The 24,435-nt window shown below is 32.1% G+C and overlaps 1 protein-coding gene across 2 annotated transcripts in view; it reads left to right on the top strand.

Moving 5' to 3' along the window:
* The window catches only part of LOC142331760 (mitogen-activated protein kinase kinase kinase 11-like), a 532,753-nt gene that overhangs the window by 134,637 nt on the left and 373,681 nt on the right, over nucleotides 1–24,435 (top strand). The window lies entirely within an intron of this gene.

Here is a 24,435-nt window from a genome sequence, read left to right as displayed (position 1 = left end):
ATTAGTAGACAAAACTAAATTCTTTTTGTGCCGTATCCCGACGGGCAAGTTTACGGGTCGTTCTTTTTCGCGGAAGCTAGTGTGTCTGTCTGTCAGTGTGTGTATGTGTGTCTGTCCGTTCCCCTAATCGTAGCGCATAAAACACCAGTAGTCCGAGTGACGATAATCCGTACAGCAATAAGTTATGTGCTCAGATATAAGACACCGGAATGTACCGATCACTAGCGGAAAATCCCGATTCGTTAGTACATGTCTCGTGGTGGTCAGGTGTATGCTTGTTACATTATTAAATATCGATATATGTCAATTATATTATTTTAATAATATATTTATTTTTTATTCGATTGTTTTTCTTCGTAAGATAATGAACTATAACCAAAAGGTAATTACTCAAACAACTGGAAAAACTGTTTCTCTGACCATCCTTTTTTGATTTCATTTAATTTCCATATTTATTCATCGAATATTCATTTTAATTTAAAAAAAGGAACTGCTTACACTTTTTTTATTACTAATACTGATGATTTAAGTCGCCTTTTAAATTCATGTTTTCTACTATTATTTAATATTGAATTTTTATTAATTTTAAATATATTTTTATTATTCTATTTAGAGCCCATTACAGTACAGATTACTTGGCTGAAATACGTGTAGTTTTTCTTTTAAGAGAATTCTTATTCTAATATCGTTAAATATCATCTTTTCATGAAGAAGTAATAATGTTTTTCTTTTATTAAGTGTAAGAAATCAGAAATACTAATTATTTATGTCTCCAAAATTAACCAGAAGAAGCAGTAGCTTGAAAAATGACCGATAACCGAAAATCGATGATACGAATTGTTTACTTTGCCCACAAGAACCAGTAAAGTATATTTTAGTTCTCGGGATGAAGAGGTAATCAATTTTGGACACCTAATAATCTCATTCCGAGACGCCGTCCGCCACGGTAATCCGCCCGGAGAAGCTAGTCTACTGCTATGGCTCTTTCCTCAACTACAATACGAACCACAGATGATGCGCATCTTGTTGCCAAATAATCCATTCTGCCAGTTAGGCACACATAACCCTGTACGTGATCGGTCGAATGAAATGCTCCCTGACTGCTGGATCGGTCGCCAGGGACCAGATAAAAGGGTTTGTTTGCCGTGGCCTCCACGTTAGCCCGTTCTGACCCGAGTGATTTTTCTCTTTGGGAGTTTATAAAGGTTCAAGTGTATGTGCCATCGTTACCGGCCGATCTACCCGACTAGAGACGGCATTGAAGCGGCTGTCGCATCAATTACTCCAGATTTGCTGATTAAAGTACGGGATAAACTTTCCTATCGGCTGGATGTGTGCCCTGTGACGAATGGTGATCACATTGAACTCTTATAGGAAAACCTGTTTGAATGCTCTTTAATTTTGTGCATAATTTATCATTGTACGTAAAACTTAATAAATATTACATAAATTTAAAAACCCAATCTTCATTTTGAAACTCACGGTATTAAGCTAACACTTCTCCTTTCATCATCGGAAATGACTGTGTAATAAATCCAGAAAAAGCAACTTTGACTAGTGTTTCCCTTATCTTGAAACTTGATGTCCAATTCATAGGATAATATGATTTAAACACTATAAAAGTTAAAATTAAAATTCACGTCCGCCTTTCTTTCGGAATCCTCTTTTAAAACGATACAGTATGATTGTATTAAATAGTTTAGATACTCTATAAGTAGTAAAAACTTGTTAAAAAAACAGAATAGAACCGATTAACTAATTTCGGGTAGGTTGACTTCAGTTTTACAGATTTTAAATTTTGGCCTAAATACACCTGCAGTTAAATTGATTAACTGAAAATTAAGCGTTATCAGAAAGTAATCGGACTAGAGATAAAAACAAAATCTGCTTGTAGATTATTAAAAACGCCTGTGAAAGTATTTCTCCGGTTCAGTGTAAAAATATATAAAATGTTTTAATTAAATTTTAGTGAATATTACAGTATTAAAGATTATCTTTTTCTTTCTTAGAATACGCAATTTCCGTACCGACTAGAAGTTTGCGTTAAACATATGTCTTCTAAAAATAGTGTGGTATATTTATTTTATACAGTGAGCCCGCCTTGTAATGTAACAATAAATTTTATTCCTTGATTTACAATCTAATTATTAGATCTGTACCGTCGTATTTTTCTGTAACCGATTTCGATGATTCTTTGTTTTTCCTTGCACAGAAAGCAGTTCCGGCTAATGTTACAGGTGAAAACGTTTTTAACGAAAAATTACACTATTTAAATGAAATTTGAAGACGCATCATTTGATTTAAAATACGTATAAACGGAAGGCGTTTGTATTTACGTATATTGCTTTACATTTCATCGGCCGAAAATTTGGCACGATAATTTTTCTGTGTATTAAATGGACATTGTTGTCATTTTAAGTTTGGTCGCAATCGATCAAGAAAGCAAGGAGCTAATGGACCTCTTGTGTATCAGTATACTGAGTGTATCACGAAGTTCTCCCGGGAATAGAGGAAAATAATGAAATATTCCATTATTCGCTCGTGAAAATAATGGAAAAGGTTCATATAAACATGTGTCCTAAAATGTTTTGTTTGCAAGTTACGGCTGGTGAAAGATTTCGCTCGGATTTCAGAAAACCTTCGCTAATGACAGCACAGTTTACAGAGCCCAATATACTTACAAAAAAAGAATGTTTAAACATGAATAAAGTATCCCTTGTTGTTGATCATCTGTTGTTATTTTTTTGCCAACTTTGAAATAGTAATTTTTCTAATAATTTTTTTTTACAATTGTGTAATTTCCAGTTATTAAAAACATTTTTAAACAAAATTTTGTTTTTAAAAATTTTTCACATCACCAAAAAAGAATCGGGTTTCTGTTTACATTACATTAGTATTTTTCTGACAAATTTAGTAATGTACTGTTTCTAAATAAAATTCTAATCTTTGTTTGTTTTATTGAACGTATTTTACAATATTTTGTTCAGAATTAAATTCTCTACAAGTTTGGTTTAAAAGTTTTGTGTTTTTTATTACCTATTAACAAAGTTATTTCGTCTGCTACAGATACGGTTCTGGGACTTATTATATTCGATTTTCAGGTCAAAAACCATAAAAAAATCGCTAATGCTGCCCCTTAATTAACGTCTTAAAAGTTTCAGTACGATCTCATTTCACCGGGTTAGCTGATCCGAGCTAAATATTTCATTAGCGGTAACTTGCAAACGAAGCATTTTAGGACGCACATTTATTTGAACTTTTTGTGTTATTTTCACAAGTAGAATAGATTATGAAAATCCCGGGAGAATTTCGTGATACTCTTTATATTACTTCGTTATGTATCGGGCAGTCTCATTAAAAACTGGGAAATGATAGGCCTAATTATTATGCTTTTTTCTTAACTTACCGTTTCGCTTGATGCGTTAAGACTTTTTTGTACGATGACTTCTAAATACGGGCCGATTTCTGTAATTTAAATTTGGCTACTATTGGTTATGTAACTGTACAAGGTGAAAAGATAAAGGTACTGATGATAAAGTAATTCTGACTGAAACTAAAAAAGATTTAGATAACACAATGAACGGCATGGATGAAGTCCTACGCAAGAACGACCGCATGAAAATAAACAAGAACAAAACAAAAGTAATGTAATGAAGTAGAAATAATAAAGATGGACCGCTGAATGTAAAAATAGGAAGCGAAAAAATTACGGAGGTAGAAGAATTTTGTTATTTGGGAAGTAGAATTACTAAATGTGGACGAAACAGTAGCGATATAAAATGCCAAATAGGACAGGTGAAACGAGCCTTCAGTCAGAAATAGAATTTGTTTACTTCAAAAATTAATTTAAACGTCAGGAAAACATTTTTGAAAGCATATGTTTGGGGCGTAGCTTTATATGGAAGTGAAACTTGGACGATCTGAGTACCTGCCGTGCTACAGGAGAATGTTAAAAATCAGATGGGTGGATAAAGGGACAAATGAATTGATGAAGAAAGAAGCGTTTGGAAAAATACTGTTAAAAGAAGACAGACTTATAGGCCACATATTAAGGCATCCTGGAATAGTCGCTTTAATATTGGAGGAACAGTAGAAAGGAGACAATTGTGCAGGCAGGCAAGGGTTTTAGGGGGTATACTAAAATGAAACGACTAGCACTAGATAGGGAATCTTGGAGAGCTGCATCAAACCAGTCAAATGACTGAATACAAAAAAAAATTGATCATGTTGTTGGTGAGATACGATCACCATGTGATATGTATTTTAAAATTTTGTTCAAGAACAGAAAGTTTTCTTACTTGCATACTTAAAATTTTTTTAAACGTTCCACTTAATACTTCCCGTAGTTGTCTGATGTCGATGAAGCCCTCGGTATCCGGAACAAACCGGGAAAGTTTTGTAACTTTGATATAGGATTTTTTTTGTAATCATCTCTTAATTTTAGCTAAAATAATAATTCGAATTCATGTATTTCAAAAGTGACATATTCTCTCTGTTGACGACCAGTCTACGTATTTCCTTGCATAACTAGAATTTTTTTTTATCCAGATGCACATTTCTAGCTTTCGCGTTTTTTTTTTTGTGAGTAGGTTATTTCATTCGAGCGGGTTTTTTTATCATAATTCTAGATTTTAATTAAAAATAGAAATAAATGTTTTAAAAATAAATTATTATGTTTTAAAAATAACATATTTCTACTGTATTAAAATAATATATTTATTACTTCATAAAATACGACTTATGAGAATAAGTCATTTATGGTTGTTTTAAATTTTGTTTAACTGTTTCTCTGATTAACATAATAAGGCAATTAAATATAATGCTGTTTTTTTAGTTTTATCCAACCCCCCCAAAAAATAAAAAATCGGAATGTGGAATTTGTATGACGGTTGGAATATGTAATCGAATAGTACGCGCTTTGTATTTAATAAAATTATTTAGTGAAAAAAATAAAGGCAATCTAATAATGTATATACTAAAATTAATGCTAATTGAAACCTTTTATGGAGGTGTCGTATATACCGGAAGTCATATTATTTTGTTTTTACTCTTACATTTTATAATAAATATGTATATTATATGCCGTGAATATAAATAAATTTATTTTATACTTCTTCATTACAAGATTATTTATAACTATTGCACAATTATCTTATATTAATTTAATAAATAATATTAATATCTAAGTTATTACTTGTTACTGTGTATCGCATATTTTAATTTAACATGTTAGTTATTCTTTCTATACATAACTTTTTTTATTTATTTACATAATTAAAATAGAATATTAATTGGTTATATAATCATGTACGGATGTATGGTATAAGCGTATACTTTCCCCTCCCCTTCTCTCTAAGTATATATATATTTTCATACATTTTTTCTCTCTTTTACACACACACACACATATATATATATATATTTTAATCGTTTGTATGATTTGTTTCAAAGTATTGTAAATCTAAAATCATTGCCAAGACTTAGTGGTGATCTCCGAAGACTAGCTGTCTGAGTTTACTGATTGAAGTTTTAAATTGATTGAACCAGCAAATTACTCCTACAGTAAATATACTTGCCAAAGCATTCAGCTGTGATTTCTTTACCGGAATTTTTTCCGATTTTACCTGTTCTATGAAACTTCACCGTCTAATTAATTCGGGGGAAAATGGGAATAACAATCTCCATCAAATTAAAAGCGTTCTCTACCAAGCGATCGCCTTGTCCAGTTTTATTATTTGAGGCTTTTTTTTTTGTCTTCTGATGATACTCTAGCTTGCATTTCATATATTGCTCTATGACAATATGTCATATTCTTTTGTAATATTCATCATACTTTGTGTAATGGCTACGTCGGAGAATTTAAGTTGGCTAGAATCCTTCGAAATATTTTAGGTTACGTCTTGTATACGATTGATGTTCGGTCGGTTGTGTGTTTTGGAGCGGATAATCAGCGTACTTTAATATTTATAGATGGTGTTAATGAGTATATACTTATTTTTATACAAATAAGTTGGTTTATTGCCTGTTTTATTTTTTTCTTTGCTTGTATTTGTTTCTCGCTTTATATTTTTTACGTATTAAGTGTTTTCTTTTTAAATGTCGTACTTTTCTTTCACGAACGCTAGTTTCTGGTCGTCTTTACCATATGCTGTTATCTTTAATCGAGTTTTAAGTTTTGTAACTTGGTTCAAAATTTCGTATAAATGTTGATTAATTTTTTCCTGATGATCCATCCGATCTCACTTCGGTACTGAAATTTTTGTTTGTTAAACTGAAAAGAAATGAAAGAGAAATACTTTCTTTTAGTTTTTAACCTAACTATTTTACGCTCGCGCGAAACCATAAATATATGCTGTATTTGTATAACTGCCTCTAATAACCACCTTTTTCTCATTCTCCTCGTCCAATTTGAGCGTTTCTTAGACGACCGGATTCCAGTTATAACTAGTTTACAAGGAATAGGTGTTCCAGTCACGAGTGGCTGATATATTTAAAAATTTAAAAAAAAAACACAGAATTTTTTCTGTTTGCGTTTACGTTAATTTATGTAACCTTTAAAGATGTTAGTTGAGTTTGGGAAGAAAAATTAAATGATTGCTGCAGAGTGGAATAGATACTGTTAAATAGAATAATAATAATGGGTGTTCCGTAAATGGCTTTAGGATTTTAAATGGGTATAACTGCAGAATGTTTTCTTTGTTTGAGGTAAATTTTTATATGCACCAAGTAATGTACAAATCCAACTGTGTCCCTGCTTTCAACCCACCGGGTTGGCTTAGTGGTTACCGCGTCTTCCCAAATCGGCTGATTTGGAAGTCAAGAGTTCCAGCGTTCAAGTCCTAGTAAAGTCAGATATTTTTACACGGATTTGAATACTAGATCGTGGATACCGGTGTTCTTTGTTGATTGGGTTTCAATTAACCACACCTCTCAGGAACGATCGAACTGAGACTGTACAAGACTACACTTCATTTACACTCATACATATCATCCTCACTCATCCTCTGAAGTATTATCTGAAAAATTACTGGAGGCTAAACAGGAAAAAAGATGTGCCCCTGCTTTTGCAAAAACAGCGTACTAAATTCATAAAAATTATTCTGATCACGGTCAGTCCGTAAAAGATACGCATCGTAAAATTCATCACTTTTTCGGAGCTTTCAATCTTTTTTCTGAACACAAACGGTTTGAGATTATTGAAAAAAAATTAAAACACCGGGTATATCTATAACAAACCACTCTCCTGAAAGGCCATAAACTGCACTGTTTGCTGAAAATATTGCTCTTGTACGATAAATCATTAAAATCTAGCCATCGGCATCAATTTCGGGAGAAACTTGCACAAGGACTTGCATTTATTTCCAAGTATAAAAAATTCAGTTGAGCAACAGTTGAAGGTGACGGATCATCAGCAACGCAGAAAGTAATTATTATTTGGACACGTTACAGAAAAAAGCAACAGATTTGCGAATAAAATCTTTAGCGATGATGACCATTTCTCGTTAAACGGTGCAGTTAATAAACAAAACTGTCGCATTTAGTGGGTAGAAAACTTTCGAATGATTCACGAAGGATTAGATTTTGCGCATAAATGTACGATTTGGTGCGTTTTATGGTCCTGAGGAATCATCGGCCCATTTTTCTTTAAAGAAATCCTGTCACGGTGAATTTAAAACGTTATAATTGACTTTGGTATGGTCTGAATTAATTGAAATTAACAGTAATGATCTTTATTTTCAACAAGATGGAGCTACACGCTACACAACATGAGAAAATATTGCGTTATTGCGCTGGATTTTCCCTGGACGTGTTGTTATACGGAACGGGGATGGAATAGGTCGTCATGAACGTGACAGCTTTAATCTTTAATCTTTGGGGTTATTTGAAAAGTAAAGTTCATCCTAATAATCCGGCAAACATTCCAATCGTAAAAGATAACATTCAAGACACCATAAGGAGGGGAGATTGAAGCTGTAATGTTACATTTACCAGAAAAATTTAATGTTAGCAAAGTAGCCGTAGTGGACGTTTAAACGTTATTATCTTTCGTCTTTAATCGCAGTCAATAGTACTTTAATTTTAAATAAAGGAACCCGAAATATTTAGTACAGTTTGATTTTTATACGCAAACAAAATCATAAAGCCATTTTTGGAAAACCTTATATTTTATAACAGATTAAATCAGGTATTATAATACTTGATTTTCCTGTAAGTTACCATCACCCACTCTCGCAGACATTATTTAGTTTTATTTTCTTAATAATTTATTTTATATTTAAATCCATCCCGCAAGTTACCCGTTGCATTTAAAATGTAAAAATCGTAATTTTTTGATAGCCGCCTTACCCATCAGTATTCTTGAAAATAAAACTTAGCCAAAGAGCATCTCCTTCCATTTTCTTAGAGAAATAAAAATGATTATACCATTTTTTAAAATAATTATTGAGTGAAATGGTTATTTCTAAAAAAATATATTTCAACAAAGACCTTTAATCATATATCCGGAGTACAATGAGAAATAAATAGCCTAATTATTAGATACTTAAAAAGGCATATTTTTATAATCATTTTCACTTTTCACTCGGGGTTAAAGTTAAGTTCAAAAAGTAATAAAAAATTATATTTTTTAAAAGGTTTTCCCGGTTTTTTAAATTAAAATTTCAGTAACGAAATTAAATCGAATAGATTAAAAAAAAAATTGTTGATTGGGGACAAAATAAGACTCCTCCTCGATATCTCACTGTTACTGTAAATTAAGGTATTAACTGGTTAACAAAACTTGTCAAATATAATCAATATAAATTTCTATGTATCCTATCATACTGTAAAGTGTGAAATAACAAAAAAACGAAGAGATTAGAGAAGTGTGTGTGTGTGTGTGTGTGTGTGTGTGTATATATATATATATATATATGGATTGGTTGTTTGTGAGTGTGCGCGGGTGTGTGTGTGAAAGCGTCTGAGCTGTGAACAATAATTGAATAAAGTTTTACCCTGCGCTGTACAAAACCGTCGCTTCGCAGATGACATCGCTCTACTAGAAGAAAGCGAGAAAGAAACTGAAGACTTACTTATTTAAAGTAAATGGACGATCTTTTTAAGGAAAATTACAACCTACACGGTAATGAAGTGTGAAGAGACACAGCGGTCAGAATGTCAATATTTTACACCTGGGTGAAAAAATATTCCATCTAAAAAAACAGTTTAGGTACTTGTAAAGGAAGCCTCATTTCAACTGATTAAAGATGTAAAAAATAGCGGCATGAGTTGCTTAACTTTCCCGGATATACCGGTTAAATTGTATTACTCATTTTTGAAAAAACCTGTAGATTTTTTTTAATTTTCAGCTCTTCATCAGGTGAGCGATAAGTTATTTTAATGATTTTATTTTGTAATAAAATATGTTTTAAGCGTTACAAACTTGAGATAGTGAAATATTTTTACATTTTAAATGCAGTGTGTAACTTGTGAGATGGATTTAAATTTTAAATAGATTATTAAAAAATGTTTAAATATTTTTATTATCTCAGACCATTGGAGTGGAACGGGCAAGTTTTTTGTACTGGTTTGAAGGCCTGTTGATGTAGAAAATATAATGCAATAAACTCCTCTTGCTTTTTTGAAGCAAGATGTAGTGAGCTAAAAATTATATATAGCCATTATTGGGGCGGGAGTGAATATTAAAAAAATCATTTTTCGTAATTTGTGACTCGATTAAAAATTTTTGTAAGAAACGTTTTCGTTAATGTCCCAGTAAAGATTTTAAATTTTATTTCGGTCGATACACACCCATCATTTTTTTGGAAAATTTTATACGTTTTCCCTCTCGAAGATATTACATGTGTACCAAGTTTGAAGAAAATCGCTCAACGGGGTCGAGACTGATTTGACTGGATTTGTATCTTCGTACAAATCCAAAAACGTCCGACAAAAATAAGTTTTTGAAATTGGGTGCATTGGAATAACAAATTTTTTCGCACATTATTTACAATTTATTTTTATTTATTTATTTTTTTGTTAGAATTTTTTTAAATGTCTTGTTAAGGGACAAGACTTGAGTATATTTTACCGTTATTGCTGTAGCAGAATATATCGCTACAGGTAGGAAAACAAAAAAAACGATGTAAACTGTCGGATAGTTCGGGCTTAAGAAGTCGTCTCAGGATTTCCAAGTATTTATTGCTTAACGAAAAAGGAGGGAGTTTTAATTTTGTTTGGAGTGTGGCGACTAATGGATCAGAAAATTCGACGTTACTGAAGGCGGATAGAGTAAAAAAATACTAACTGCCTTACAAATGTGCCCTGAACCTTACAAATATCCTGGATTTAGTAGGATAAAATAATGATAGTCCTTATTTTTTAAAAAAAATACGGAAACGGTTATTTTTTTTTTTAATTTAAATGATACCCAGAACGAACTGCGTCGTTCAACCTGATTCACCTCATTGCTTCCAAAGGAATGGTCGAGGGGAATATAGGAAGAGAACGGCAAAGAATAGCGTTCCTAAAGGATATCAAAGGGGTTGCTCCATTAATATATCAAACTATTGGGAGAGGAATTCCTTTCGGAATGATTATGCTATTTATTAACCCTTGAATTCGAGGGACGAAGAAGTAGGTTATGAATTCCTTCATTTGTTATTATTTAGTTGCTAAGATTTATTTTTTATCGTCGTTATAAATTTTGTTTTGTACCGACCAAATACAGAGTTAACATGTAAAAGAGTACTTCTCCCTGTTATAAAACAAATGTATTTTATTCGCGTATATTATTGATTTTCAGTTATGTTAGTTTTCAATTTTTTTCTTCATATTTTACTGTTGAAGAAAATAATAAAGTCGCTATACTATTTCTTATACGTTAATTGATTAAGATCTGATCATTTCGTTAAAAAAGTTATAAAAAAAAAGTTGCAAAACTTGTTGTGTTTTAACATATCTTTTAAGATATTGCATTCCATTCATATTTCTTCTTTCATATTTTTAATTTGGTAAAAGAAACTTTCACTCCTTTTTTGAGTGCTAATAGAAAGCCGTATGTTATATGCATTGATCTTTTTTTTTCTTTTAATAAAAATACTATAAAGGAGGCTACAGTATAAATTTTACTGTTTAAGTATACACTATCTTATTATTTTTTTAAGTAAATAAAAATAAATTCCTTCAATTGTATGTTAAGAATATATCTATGTTTATGTTTAAATACGGATACCTTGAACTATATTCTGTAGTAATAGTCCTCTTTATTGTGCTAAACTATTTTTAAAAATTTAAACCTCTTTATGAATAGCTTACATTTCTGATTGTAAAAATTTCCTCAAATGTATACCGCATTATTTATCTATAGAATGGGGTATATTAATTTGTCGTTTTATTTTATTACAGTAACAGGATGTAAAGTACCTTGAATGTTACAAACGGGACTAAAATTACTTTCTATGAGAGTAAAGTTGTTAATTTTACATCCAGACTCTGTGATAAACAAATTGAGTGATTATTAATTGTATATAAGTCGATTTTACGTGTTGAAATGCAATTGTTTATTCGGCTCGGTAAATAAGACAAGTGGAAATTACTTCATTCATCATTGTACTTGTGCCAGGCAATTTGATTGTTTGTCTTGTAAATAGAGAATTACTCTGCTATTTTCGAGTGATTTTTTTGTTTAAATATATTTTTCTCAGATGTCGACGATATCTATTTTTCACGTCACTGAATCATGCTTATAAAAACGGGACAATAAATTAATGTTCAAAGTTAATATCTGTAATTTAATTAAACTAATAAAATAATACTCTCAAATGTAGTTTAAAAGTATAACCAAGAGAAAAGAGTATAATGTAAAAACAAATGGACACAACATGACTTCCTTGTACGCCTATTATACTACATATACACTTTTTTTTTTCAAATGAAAAAAGTGCATAAAATCTTATTTTGTTAATAACTTCTGTTATTTTTTATTTTTTTTACTGTTTTTATTGAGTTATTAATTATCGTAAATTTTTTTACAATAGGAGGTTAATAATTATTAATAAATCAATGCATTTAAATTTAAAAAAAAAGGAGATGAAGTCTGATTCGAACTGCTGTGCCTTCTCCCTTGTAAGAGCCAAATATTTCATTAATTAAAATTTTATTTGGCTATAACTCTGGAACCGATGAAAATAAGTACCGCTTATGATATATCGTTGAAATGCTCTCGATGAGGGCTTATTGCTGCAGTTAAGAAAAAACCAAAGTCCAATTTTTTATTTTTATTTTGGATTTTTTTGGACATTTTTAGTTCAGTCGATTGCAATCAAAAAGGGGAGGTGAACAGCTAGATGTTACAACAGTCGTAAATCCAAAGTTTCAACATCTTACGGCTAATCGTTTTTTACTTATGCGAGATGCACTTACGTACTTTCGTACAGACGTCTCGCCGAAACTGATCAAAATGGATATTTCTAGTTCTGGAAAATTACTAGTTTTTACTTCCTTGTACGAAGTAAACAAGGAAGTAATAACTAGTAATTTTTCAGAATGAGAGAAAAGTATTCAATCCATCATCGTTGGTATTTTAGTGGTTCATCGCATTGAATACTTAACGAAATTCATTCCTAAAAATAACACCCTCTAAAGAATTTCATTTTGTTTTTTTGTCAGTTGTTTTCATTTTTTTCTTTTTGTGGCTGGATATACGTTGTTTTGAACATTCTCAATCCACCAAAACAAAAATCCAAAAACAAAAATGATTTTAGAAACAAAATCCAGCATAATCAAAAAATTGAATGTTCCAATAAAAAATGGTGGTGGGTAAAAAATAATTAGTTTTATTTTTATATGTTCAAGTAACGATCTTAATATAGAATTAGCTATCGTTAAAGTATGACGTCATTCCTAATAAATATTTATTAGTAAAAATTTTAGGTAGATTTCATAAGAAAGCTACCTACTGTAATGGGTACCATGATTCGACTTATCGAAAATTTCGACATATCTTCGCGTTTCACATCCCCCAGACCCCAAAACTACCGTCACTTCAAAAGTTTATATATAATCGCACCGTGGGGATGGAAATGGTGGGACGGCTTTTTCAAAACAACAATATATCGCTATAAATTTCGCTTATAAGTAAAATATCGAATTCGGATAAGGGCTTAAAAAAGTAAATTTTTTTGATATCACCAACCATTGGCTCAGGGGATTGAAATAATAGGATTTTGAAAAGAAAAAAAATCATACCTTCCCTAATAGGCATAGTGTCGAATCGGTTTAAAGTTGTTTTTAGTCCTCTAAACATTACCTAAAACCTTCGTCTGAAACAATTTTTGATATGACTAACCCTTACGGCAAGAAATGACTAAAATGTTGCTGGAATTGTAAGTAGATGGGGCTTGTATGCCAAACATATGAAACTCTTTTTCATATGCAACCGTTGTCGTATTAAGAAAATTTGAAGTTTTTCTTAACTTTAAGGTGGAACATTTTTTTATCCCCTATTTAGTACCGGTGAAATCTATCTCCGTCTTCCGGCGTGCCGAAAGGAATTTTTTATATTTACTTGAGTTTACAAACATGTTTAAAAACTAGACAAAAGTTTAATGAATTCTTTCGCTATTCACTTACCATTTCTAAATTGTACGAAGATAAGCTGGTATTAGGGATAAAGTCATTTTCAGTATCATCAGCAGTGTTGGAAGAGTCACTTCAAGAACCGTTTTTTAAAAACAAAATTGCAATCGGTGACTTAACACCACTGCTTTCATCGTATAAGCATTTTGTTGGCTACCTCTACCTTGTGCTGCAACCTACCGGAAAACTGTTGAAGCTTATCTTAAACCCTTTTAGCACAAGACAGAATAAGGTGTAATGAAATCATTTTTGCAATAAAACAAAATATGACCAAAACTGACTTCACCACCTTTGCTCTCAACGACTCATTTATTCGAGTTCTTGAAATAAGTATGTCAAAAAAATAGTATGCATCTTTTTTTTTTAATTTTTTTAGCCTTTTTTACCTTTTGATTGAAATCGTAATTGTTGGGAATATTAATTATTTTGAGATTTAATTGAACTGGATTAATTTTTTTTCAAACACCAGTTTTTTATTTTTCTGTGTGTGTGTGTTTAGCTTTTTTACGATAAATTATATCAATTCAATTAAACTAAATTTATTTACCTTGTCAGTTGAAAATGTTCTTCATTTATTTCTTTCCTGAGTTAATTATAAATGTATTTATTCACATTTTTACCTTGATAAATAAATGTATTTAACGGTAAATTAAAAATAGTCACATATTATGACGTTTTATATTTATTTTAATTTTCTCCATTTCTGTTTTTATTGAATCTCTTTATTTAAAAATGTTATATTCTATTACTGTACTGTGTTTTCTTATATATCTATTTAACAGCCGCAACGGGAATTTTGTAAGAACTAAAAAACATAAATAGATAAAAACATCGGCTCTTTTTCTTGACTCCCAGAGCGACCTTAAAGCATTACCTCAATCGTTCCGGAGTGTCGTGGCAGCAGATTGCCCCCCCCCCCCCCCGAAGCAACATCGGGGTCTCTCCTGGATCATAGGAACAGTCCGACTTCCGCTTCTGGGTAACCGAGATGCCCTTCCCGACCAAAACCTACTAGATTCCAAACGTGCAATTCCCATGACTTCTCAACACGCCCTTTTATACCGTCAGGGTCCTTCATGCCATCATCGCAAGCACCCTGACTTCCCTGCTCTTGTGTGCGAGCAAGCCAAGGTGTTCTAGACAAGGAGGCTGCCTACCTAGCCCTAGACGTCGCCACGTTTCGGTCCCGACTTCCTTCATTTTAAAACAAAAACATCAGCTTAATAAATTAAAAAAAAATTGTACTGAAGAACAATGCTTTTTCAGTTAGCCGATTTTTTTATTTTTTAGTTCGGCGCTGACTTCAAAATTTTGAAAGTAAATATTGAATAAAATATTCAATATATTTTTTCCAATTTTTATAAATTTTTTTATAATTTTTTTTACAGTTCATATTTCTTTTAAATTTTTACTTTAATTTGTATTTCTAATATTACCTGAAAAATCACTGCTAGTACGAAAAGAAAATTTTAAGAAAAAAACGTAAAGGTAAAAACTTGCGTCTAAGAAAAAAGGTGATAAATAATGTTTTTGCTTTAAACGTAATTCGGCTTACATGGAGGATTATATTAATTTCAATATTACTAGGGAAATACCTTAAGCTAATCGGTTTTATACGATGTTGGTGCCCAACGTGGGGCGAATATCGTCTGAACGAGAAGATTGGACCTAGCCACGTTTCTGCCGACCACATATTAGCCGACAAGCTCATAAGGCGCCCAACAAACATTGACCGCCCGATTGCGGACACCTGTGCAGAATTTCCGCCTGTGATAACGGCAACCTTCTGCGGTCTACCACTTGAGAATCCAGAACTGTTCCTCTCTCATCTAAAAACTCAGCTTCAAGAGCAGAGAGTGGCTGTTGACAAATGGGCCGAGTACGCCGGAAGGGTAGCTAAAAGGAGATCCTCTGTCCTGGGCCAGCTAATATAAAGATCTACAAGTTGATCGGCTCGAGTCATCGACCGATTTCGGCATCAATATAACTACCTGCAGACTATTGCCAAACTGTGGTCCCAACTTTGTGGACCGACGCAAGAGGCTAATAAACCGGTGGTCATTTTCCTGTTGCCGAAGAGGAAATTCACCGACTAGCTCCAGGTAGTGAAGTTACCTTCCTATAACGTTGATGGAACAGCTGAATTCCCAGATTCGACTTTCGCTGCTACCAGCAAATATCGATGATACTGATGACCTGTTGCGTCGGGACATCATCGTCGAAACGGACGAGCAGGAGATCCAAGATACGATGGAGTTGAAAAGTATTCACGAAAGCCGCTATACTTATGGACGGAGTAAGTGAGCTTTAATAGAATGTTTCCGTGCTAGAACAGATGACAAGGTAACTCGACGTAGCCATTATTTCTTAATGTCATTACTGCTTGGAATGCCATTTCCACAGGAACTTCCCAATAAAGAAGTCACAGCAAGGAAACGAATAGGTTTTCAGCAGTGGAGCCAACCGGGTCCCTCAGTCAATTAGGCTCCGTCATCTTTGGAATCACCGTCGAAATAGCCGGACCACTCATGAAGGCAGCCGTAGATTGTGCTGCCAAGTTCAGCTTTGGAAGAGCTGAGCTGCTACTGTGGTAAGCCAATTTCAACACAGACGTTCGGACAGATCTGGCATTGAATTGTACTTCCTGCCGTACCACGGGAGTTGTGCAAACGGAGCTCCTCTACGACGAAACGAAAATTCGCACCGCGCTTCTGCTAGTCCCGTGACTCCGGGAAGAAATCATCTTAAGATACGACTGGCTGAAGAAGCGACAAGCGGTACTGGATTACAGTCGTGGCTGCCTCCATCTTGACAAGGAACTCGCAAAACTGTTTTTGGCTTGACTGACTGGAACCGGCAGCAACAAAAATGGACTGGTCGGCAGCGAAATGTACAGAATCCCCTGAGGTAAAGACAAGACTGAAGACGGTATTGACGCGACATCGGGTAGTATTTTGGAGCGCTTCCTTTGCTACCGTCTCTGTTAACAGTACATGAGATCCGTCTTTAAAAATCTTTTTTGGTTTATTTAAACATAAAATAACAATTTTACTATAAAACTTCTTCATAGATTACCCTCTACCCCAAAAAAAGGAATGTTAGGTGCCTTTTTTCATGTATAATTAGTTTTACGGTGTATAAGAATAAATAACCAATGCCAAATACAAGTTTTTTGTGAGCTTTTTTAAATCGACAATCAATATGTTTGCCGATTTATTTTGTGCAGTGTTTTATTAGATATTGTGCATTACAATTTCGTTTTATACTAAAAATTTTATATATATTCATTTAATTCGTTTGTCAAAGATCATCTACATTTTGGCAAAAAAGATGCCTTTTTTAAAATCAGTATTATGAAAAAAGTATTTTATGTAGAAATACAGATTTATTAATTTAAATAATAGTTTATATATATAGTGAAACCTCTACAAAACAACTTCTTCAAAGTTCCGATATATTTTTATAGAAATTAAACACTTTAAGACACGAAAAACTCCGCAGTACGGAACGGAAAGGAACATAGATTTTACTTTTTATTTTACGTATTAATCTTGTCCCATAAGACGGAAAGGAAATTAAAAAAAAAGAAAAGATTTTACATTCCCACGATTTGCAAATTATAAATCCAATAGATTATTATTATTATTATACAGTACTGTAACTATTGTTTATCTATACGCCGTCACATTCTTGGCTCCAAACTTGGCTCAAACTCAAAACAAAAAAGAAGACACAGAAGACAAAATTAACAGTTTCGGAAAAGCATTGGGTATGGTCGCACAGCTGGAAGAATTCGAGATTCGTATAAACAACGATGATTTGCGGCAGACCGCTAGAAAATATTATTGAAAACGAAAGTTCCAAGAGTAAATTATTGAAACAGAACAGTGTACTTGTTATTTTAGGAAAATATTTTATTTTAGAATTAACATTAGATAATGTTACATGTCTTCTAATTAAATGTAACTTTTTAATTAAAACGTACTATCAATTTTTGAAAAAATTGGTGGGAAGTATAATTTCTGGATTATTCCAAACGTTTATCCTTGTTTAACTTCATTTTACATTTGTTTAATTCATAGCACAGGACCTCACGATAAATTAGCTCGATTTTTAAAATCTCTGCAAGACGAAACCTCTTCAAAACGGAATTCTTACTCGATCCCGTCAGATTCCGTTTTGGGGAGGTTTTATTGTATATATATATATATATATATATATATATATATATATATATATATATATATATATATGCCGGTTTATTCTTAGAATTGAGTTGAATGATATTTATTTCTATTTTAATCTTTTACTTTGAACTAAACTGTAGCCTTTTAAGTAACATTATATAAAAAATGTAAAATTATACGAAATAGTTCCAGTTGGTTGATATGTTGTATACATTTTGATAGTATTTAATGATAATATGCAAATTAAACGAGGTTATGTTTGTTTTATTTTATTTCGTATAACTTTTGTGAGAATAAAAACAAGTTTGCGTAACTTTTATACTTTCCTAAGTTTATTGATACATATGCGCAGTTAATTATTTTTTTTTTTAAGTTTCAGTCAAAAGGTTTTTTTTCGTGAAACCGTTATTACTTTTTGGTATTGTAACTAATTATTAACTATAAAGTATGTTCTTTACCTAGTATAAATTTACACGCGTAGTCGGTTATTGGTATTTTCTTTTACGTAAATTATATATATTGTATTGCGTGTTATAATCTTATGTGCATTAAAGCAGTGGTATTATTATAATAGATATAATTTATACGCTATTCCATTTTCATTTCATAGATAATTTCAATTATATATAATTTTTTATTGTTTAACATAAATTTATAAAAAAAAAAAAGTTACGCGTATAAATGTTAGGAAAAATTTTATTAAAAAAATGTTTTTTTTTACTATTATTCCCTTAATACTCCCGTTCTAAATAAACGATAACGATACAAATTAATGGTCAGATAGTTTCCGTTTGTTCAATTTTTTTTATAAAGATATTTTTATTCAACTTTCACCATCAATGCGTGCTGAATGCTGTGAATTTGATTAATCGCCTCCAATGTAGGGAGAATAACAGATACAATTTGTATATTTAACATTATTTAGACGAGGTTAGCGAACGTAGGTTACGTTTGGCTTAAATATAAACTTCCTTTATTTTACGAGAGATTTTCGAAATCTATTTACTTCAGAGATGGGTATCGGATGATTTTTTATTTTAATGTCTCGTTAATTTTTCCACCGTTTATCTGTGTTTATCGACATATGTCTTATACGTTCAATACAGTCTTCGATCACACTCGGCCGTTCTGTACTCTTCCCTTTACAAATACAGCCAGCGGTTTCAAATTGTTTATACCATCTACGAATGTTATTCTCGATCGGGGGATCACAACGGAACGTACGTTAAAGGGTAGTTACAGATTCAGACTTTAACACCGCAAAACATATAACGCTTTCTGTTGAGGGGGGTCGCCATCTTTGTTACAAGCGCTTTCACGCGGAAGGTACGGGAAACAGTTTACGAGCTTGCCCTCAGCTAAAACCGAGTTGCTCATTCATTTCACGTATATTTAATCGGTGTACGTGAAACTTGAAGAATATTACATAACTTGAAAACCTCTATATTCATTTTGAAACTTTGTTTAATAAATCGTTTGATGGACATTCAAAATGTATATTAAAATAAATATTGCATTTAGCAAGTCCATGTGGTTATTAGCTCTCCCTTATCTAAAAATCGTAGCCCATTGTATTATATTTATTATTTGATACGTTTTTTCTATATGAAGTAATTCATTACTGTAACACATCATGTTTGTGTAATTATTATATTACTTGTTTATTTTAAAGTAGGTCTATCTGAACTACATTCCTTCTGCTTAACGAAAGCAGATTTTTTGTTACCTATGTTCACGTACATTTTCAAACAGGTATGATTATTAGTCGATAAAAAATGCCAATAGCGTGGCGAGAACAGTACAAAACTTTCCTAAATTCAGTAATCTACAAAAATGTGTTCATTAATGTAGCCACGCCGTTGGCATTTAACCTTAATTCATACGATTCAGCTTCTGCTCCTTGGTATTCTCCGCGTATTGTAAAACCCATCAGGTTAAACTGATGCAATTACCGTTTTATACAGGGCATTCGGTCTTAATTAGGTAGATTACGTGCTACCTATTGTAACGGGTACCGTGATTCGACTTCCGGAAAATTTCGACATATCTTCGCGTTTCACATCCTCCAGACCCCAAAACCACGGTCAGTTCAAATATATATTTTTTTACTTTATATATATAAATTTTCCTTTCTTGGTGACACGATAACTGCTGTAATTTTGTGCCAATCACTTTTAATTGATACGTAAAATATAACGACCCAAAATCTCGGTCGAGTTAATGGGCAAAATCGTACCATAGAGGTGAAAATGGAGGACTTTTTGGAAAAAAAAATATCGCTATAAGTTTCTTATTATGTAAAATATCGAATTCGTTTAAAGTTCCTACTATTTATGGATAAGGGCCTAAAACCTATCTTAAGTAAAGTTTTCTTGATATCATAACCATTGGCCCAGGGGGTGGAAAAAATGGGGTTTCGAAGACAAAAAAAATCATACCTCCCTTAATAGGCACAGTATCGAATCGGTTTAAAGTGGTCGTCCACTAAACATTACCGAAAACGTTTGTCTGAAACAATTTTCGATATGACTAATCTTTACGGCAAGGGATGAGCAAAATATTGCTGGAATTGTAAGAAGATGGGGCTTGTCGAATGCTTAACACGTGAAACCTTTTTTCACATGCAATCATTGTCGTGTTGAGTAAATTTGAAGGTTTTTCTTAACTTTAACGTGGAAATCTTTTTTATTCCCTATTTAGCACCGTTGAAATCTACTTTCAGCGCGTAATTTACTTGTACATAAATGTTTCTGTTTATATTAGTAAATTAAATTGTAAAAGAAAAAAAAAATAATACTTTATTTTTAGTCTGGAAGTAATCCAGAATATTATAAAAATTAACCTGTGTAGAATATTATTATACAGGGTGTCCCATATAAAACGCAACCCAACCTTATATTGGTAGGTATTGAAATAATAAAGAGGCATGTGTAAAAGTAAATGTAATTTTTATTATTACCATCCATTACCTTACATTTAGAGTAAATGTTGGAAGTGGCCGCCATCTTCTTGAATAAAAGCTTCAACTCTTTTTACAGCGTTTCTTGCAACTTTTTTCAAAGTTTTTGGCTGGATATTTAATACAGCTTGTTCTATATTGACTTTCAATCGTTCAAGTGTTCGTGGTTTGTTGCTGTAGGCTTTTTCTTTTGCGGTAACCCCGTAGAAAAAAATCCGCCGCAGTCAAATCTGGAGATCTTGGTGGTCACAAGCCTCGACCGATAACACGATTACCAAGGAATTCCTCGACGAAATCAGAAGTTGAACCTGCGTAGTGCGATATCGCACCGTCATGTTGTAGCCGTCAGCGTCTGTCTTCCTCTTCCAAGAGTGCGATGAACTGAAATAAAATATCCTGATATCGTTCTGCATTAATGGTGTACTCTAAAAAAATAGGACCGATTATTTTCTTCCGCGACTTCTGCGGGTGTAATTGTTTTTCGTGATAAACGTGGGGATTTTCAGCGCTCAAAATTCTACTGTTTTGGCTGTTTACGTAGCCATCCGAATGAAACCGCGCTTCATCTGTGAAAAATAACGAATCCATTACATTAATTCCCTCACGCAGAAATCGACGAAACCATTCACAATATTGTAGCCGTTTTTCTTTGTCGGGCCCAAGAAGTCAATGAACCGTTTGAATGCGATAAGGTCGTAACTGTAATCGTTTGGTCGCCCGATGAACAGTCGATTTAGACAAATTAATTTCACCAGACAAACGTCTGATCGATTTATTTGGCGAGGCGAGTAATCGGTCTTTGATTTCAGCGACTGTATCTGTATTCAACACCGACGCAGATCTTTTGTGTTCCTTGTTATTAACAGAACCGGTCTCTCTAAATTTTACGACTAACATTAATACTGATGTTTTGTTAGGAGCCGGTTTATCTGGGTACTTGTGGCGAAACAAATCTTGCACTGCAACCGCTGATTTCTTACTGAAGTACGACTCGACAATGAAAACACGTTCATCTATCGAAAACACCATCTTGTCTCTAGCGATACACTGAACGTTATGATTGCTTTGTTGTTACTATCGGTAGTGTTGTACTGCGTCGCCGTGATGTTCAGATGTTGGACGAGTCCATTTCAGTAACGAATAGGGGAGTAAGCTTGACTTTTGAAATTTCTTGTATGAGTGATTGATGGGTTGCGTTTTATATGAGACACCCTGTATTTTCTGTCATTCATCAAGTCTGGGTTGGATTATATATATATTCTGATTTTTTATTTTTACCCGCTTGAGCTTATGCGGAAAAAGATCAATTTAATTTTGGGTAAAAGAGGAATTTTATTTTATAAATATATATATCTCGTAGTGGGGTTTATAAGCCTCCTCTTGTTCACAAGTAATAATTTAACAGCCACAATCCATTAACGTAATTTAGTAACCCATTTAATTTTATCTGTAGAAACATTATTACCTTACTTATCTTTCAAATTGTTTTAAGAAATAAAATAATAAAATTTTAAATAATAGTAACATAAATCAATTCTGGAAGTTTTATTGATTTTAGAGATAAGAATTTATTTATGTATTTAATATTTTAAAACTAACATAAATTTTTTTTTAAATTCATTCAATTTTTAGTAATGAAATTAGATTTTTATTTGCCGTGCTAGTTCGATTTAGATCGCAGATAAGCTTCTTTTTGCTACCTTACCGTTCTCGTTAAATTTATTGTATTCGTGATCAAGCGATGTATAGTGTATGCACATCGAGGTATAACCTAGATGCGTCTGTATTTTTTTTCATTTGAATTCCCTTTAAGAATAGGTGTGGGAAGAGATGTACTTGCATTTTGATGGATAATCCTACGTAATGTTCCGGGTATCCTGTTGATATATATATATACCTACTTTTCTGTAGCACAAAATTGCTTTTTTTCATTGTAGTGAATGATGGATTATACAAATAACGGTTTAAAAAAAACAAAAACGAACGTCTATCGGTCATCACCATTCCCCAACGGGTTAACCGATTATGTTTTAATGAAACTCGTAGATTGTTTTTGTTGTAATCCTGATTTAAAATTGGGCCGTTATAAAAACACAAAAATTGTCATCCCGCTTTTGGTTAGAAACCGGTTTTATATAATTTTATTATAACTTGAATTTTGTTTTACTAATAAAATTAAAAAAAAAAAAATTGTTTGTAAAAAGTAGTGATGATAAAGAGTGATAAAGACTACAAAAACTCTTGATTCAAAAAGATTGAGACGGTACAGAAATTAAAAATTAAAAGAATAATTTAACAGTGGATTAATTATCCAGAAAGAAAAAATAAAAATAAGTTTACCAGGAATCTGGAATTATTGGAGAAATATTTTCCTTAAAAATAAATTGTTAAGGAAATTAATCGAAATGTGATAGAAAGAAGGATAATGAATAATTGAATATAAACATAAAGGAACATAATTTGCTGGACGTTATAAAATTTTGTTTGAGTTTAGAAAATATAATTACAAAGTATAAACGAAACGATGTACACAATCCATAAGAAAGTTTTCATGAAAAGAAATACACTAACATCAAATATAAAAAATAATTACTGAAATTATTTTTTTTGAGTATAACAGCAATGAAATATAAAGTAAAAAGAAAAGCTTAGGCCTTTAATATATGATGTTATCGGGATTGTAGAAAATTACATTTGAAATGAAGCGTTCTTGTAAGAAGTAAGAAGAGAGATTTACAATAGAATCTTTGAACTAAGGTTGGTGGCCCATTGATTTTTACTTCCTTATACGAAGTAAAGGAAGTATTGTGATCGCGAAAAATTTTGGCTTTCGGCAACGGAAATGTCCATTTTGACCATCCCTGAATCCATTTTGACTAGTTTCGACGTGGCGCACGTACGTACGTATACATATGTATCTCACATAACTCAAAAAGGATTAATCGAAGCGCACGTACGTACGTATACATATGTATCTCACATAACTCAAAAAGGATTAATCGAAGGATGTTGAAATTTTGGATTTAGGATTGTTGTAACATCTAGTTGTGCACCTACCTTTCTGATTGCAATCGAGTGGATCAAAAGTGTCCAAAAAACCCAAAATCCCAAAAAAAAATTGGATTTTGGACTTTTACTTAATTGTAGTAATAACCGCTCATTGAGAGATTTTCAACAATATATCATAAGTTGTATTTATTTTCATCGGTTCCAGAGTTATAGCCAAATGAAATATTTGGTACAAGGGGAAGGCACTTCGGTTCAAATCAGATTACATCTCCTTTTTTCATCTTTTTTTTAAATTTAAATATATTAAAATCTATTATTTTAAATTTATTTAAATATATTGATTTACTAATAATTATAAATCTCTGATTGTGAAAAAAGTTTCACGCTATTCAATTCAATTTAACAACAATAAAATAAAAAGAAAAAATATCACGCTTTATTAATGAAATAAAATTTTATGTACTTTTAAAAATGTATGTATGTAATTTAATAAGCGTACAAGGAAGTCATGTGGTGTCTACATCAGATTTTTATTTCTTTATTTTCAGATACAGATTTGAATATATAAATAGTTAATTAAAGATATCGGATGCAATAAATATGTTGACGTTTAAAGCTTTGCACAAAATAAAAAAGGAATGGAGAATACCATGAAGCTAAGTC

Source organism: Lycorma delicatula, chromosome 10, assembly GCF_047948215.1.
Source record: "Lycorma delicatula isolate Av1 chromosome 10, ASM4794821v1, whole genome shotgun sequence".
Taxonomy (NCBI): Eukaryota; Metazoa; Arthropoda; class Insecta; order Hemiptera; family Fulgoridae; genus Lycorma; species Lycorma delicatula.
This window is presented reverse-complemented; position numbering and strand designations above follow the sequence as displayed.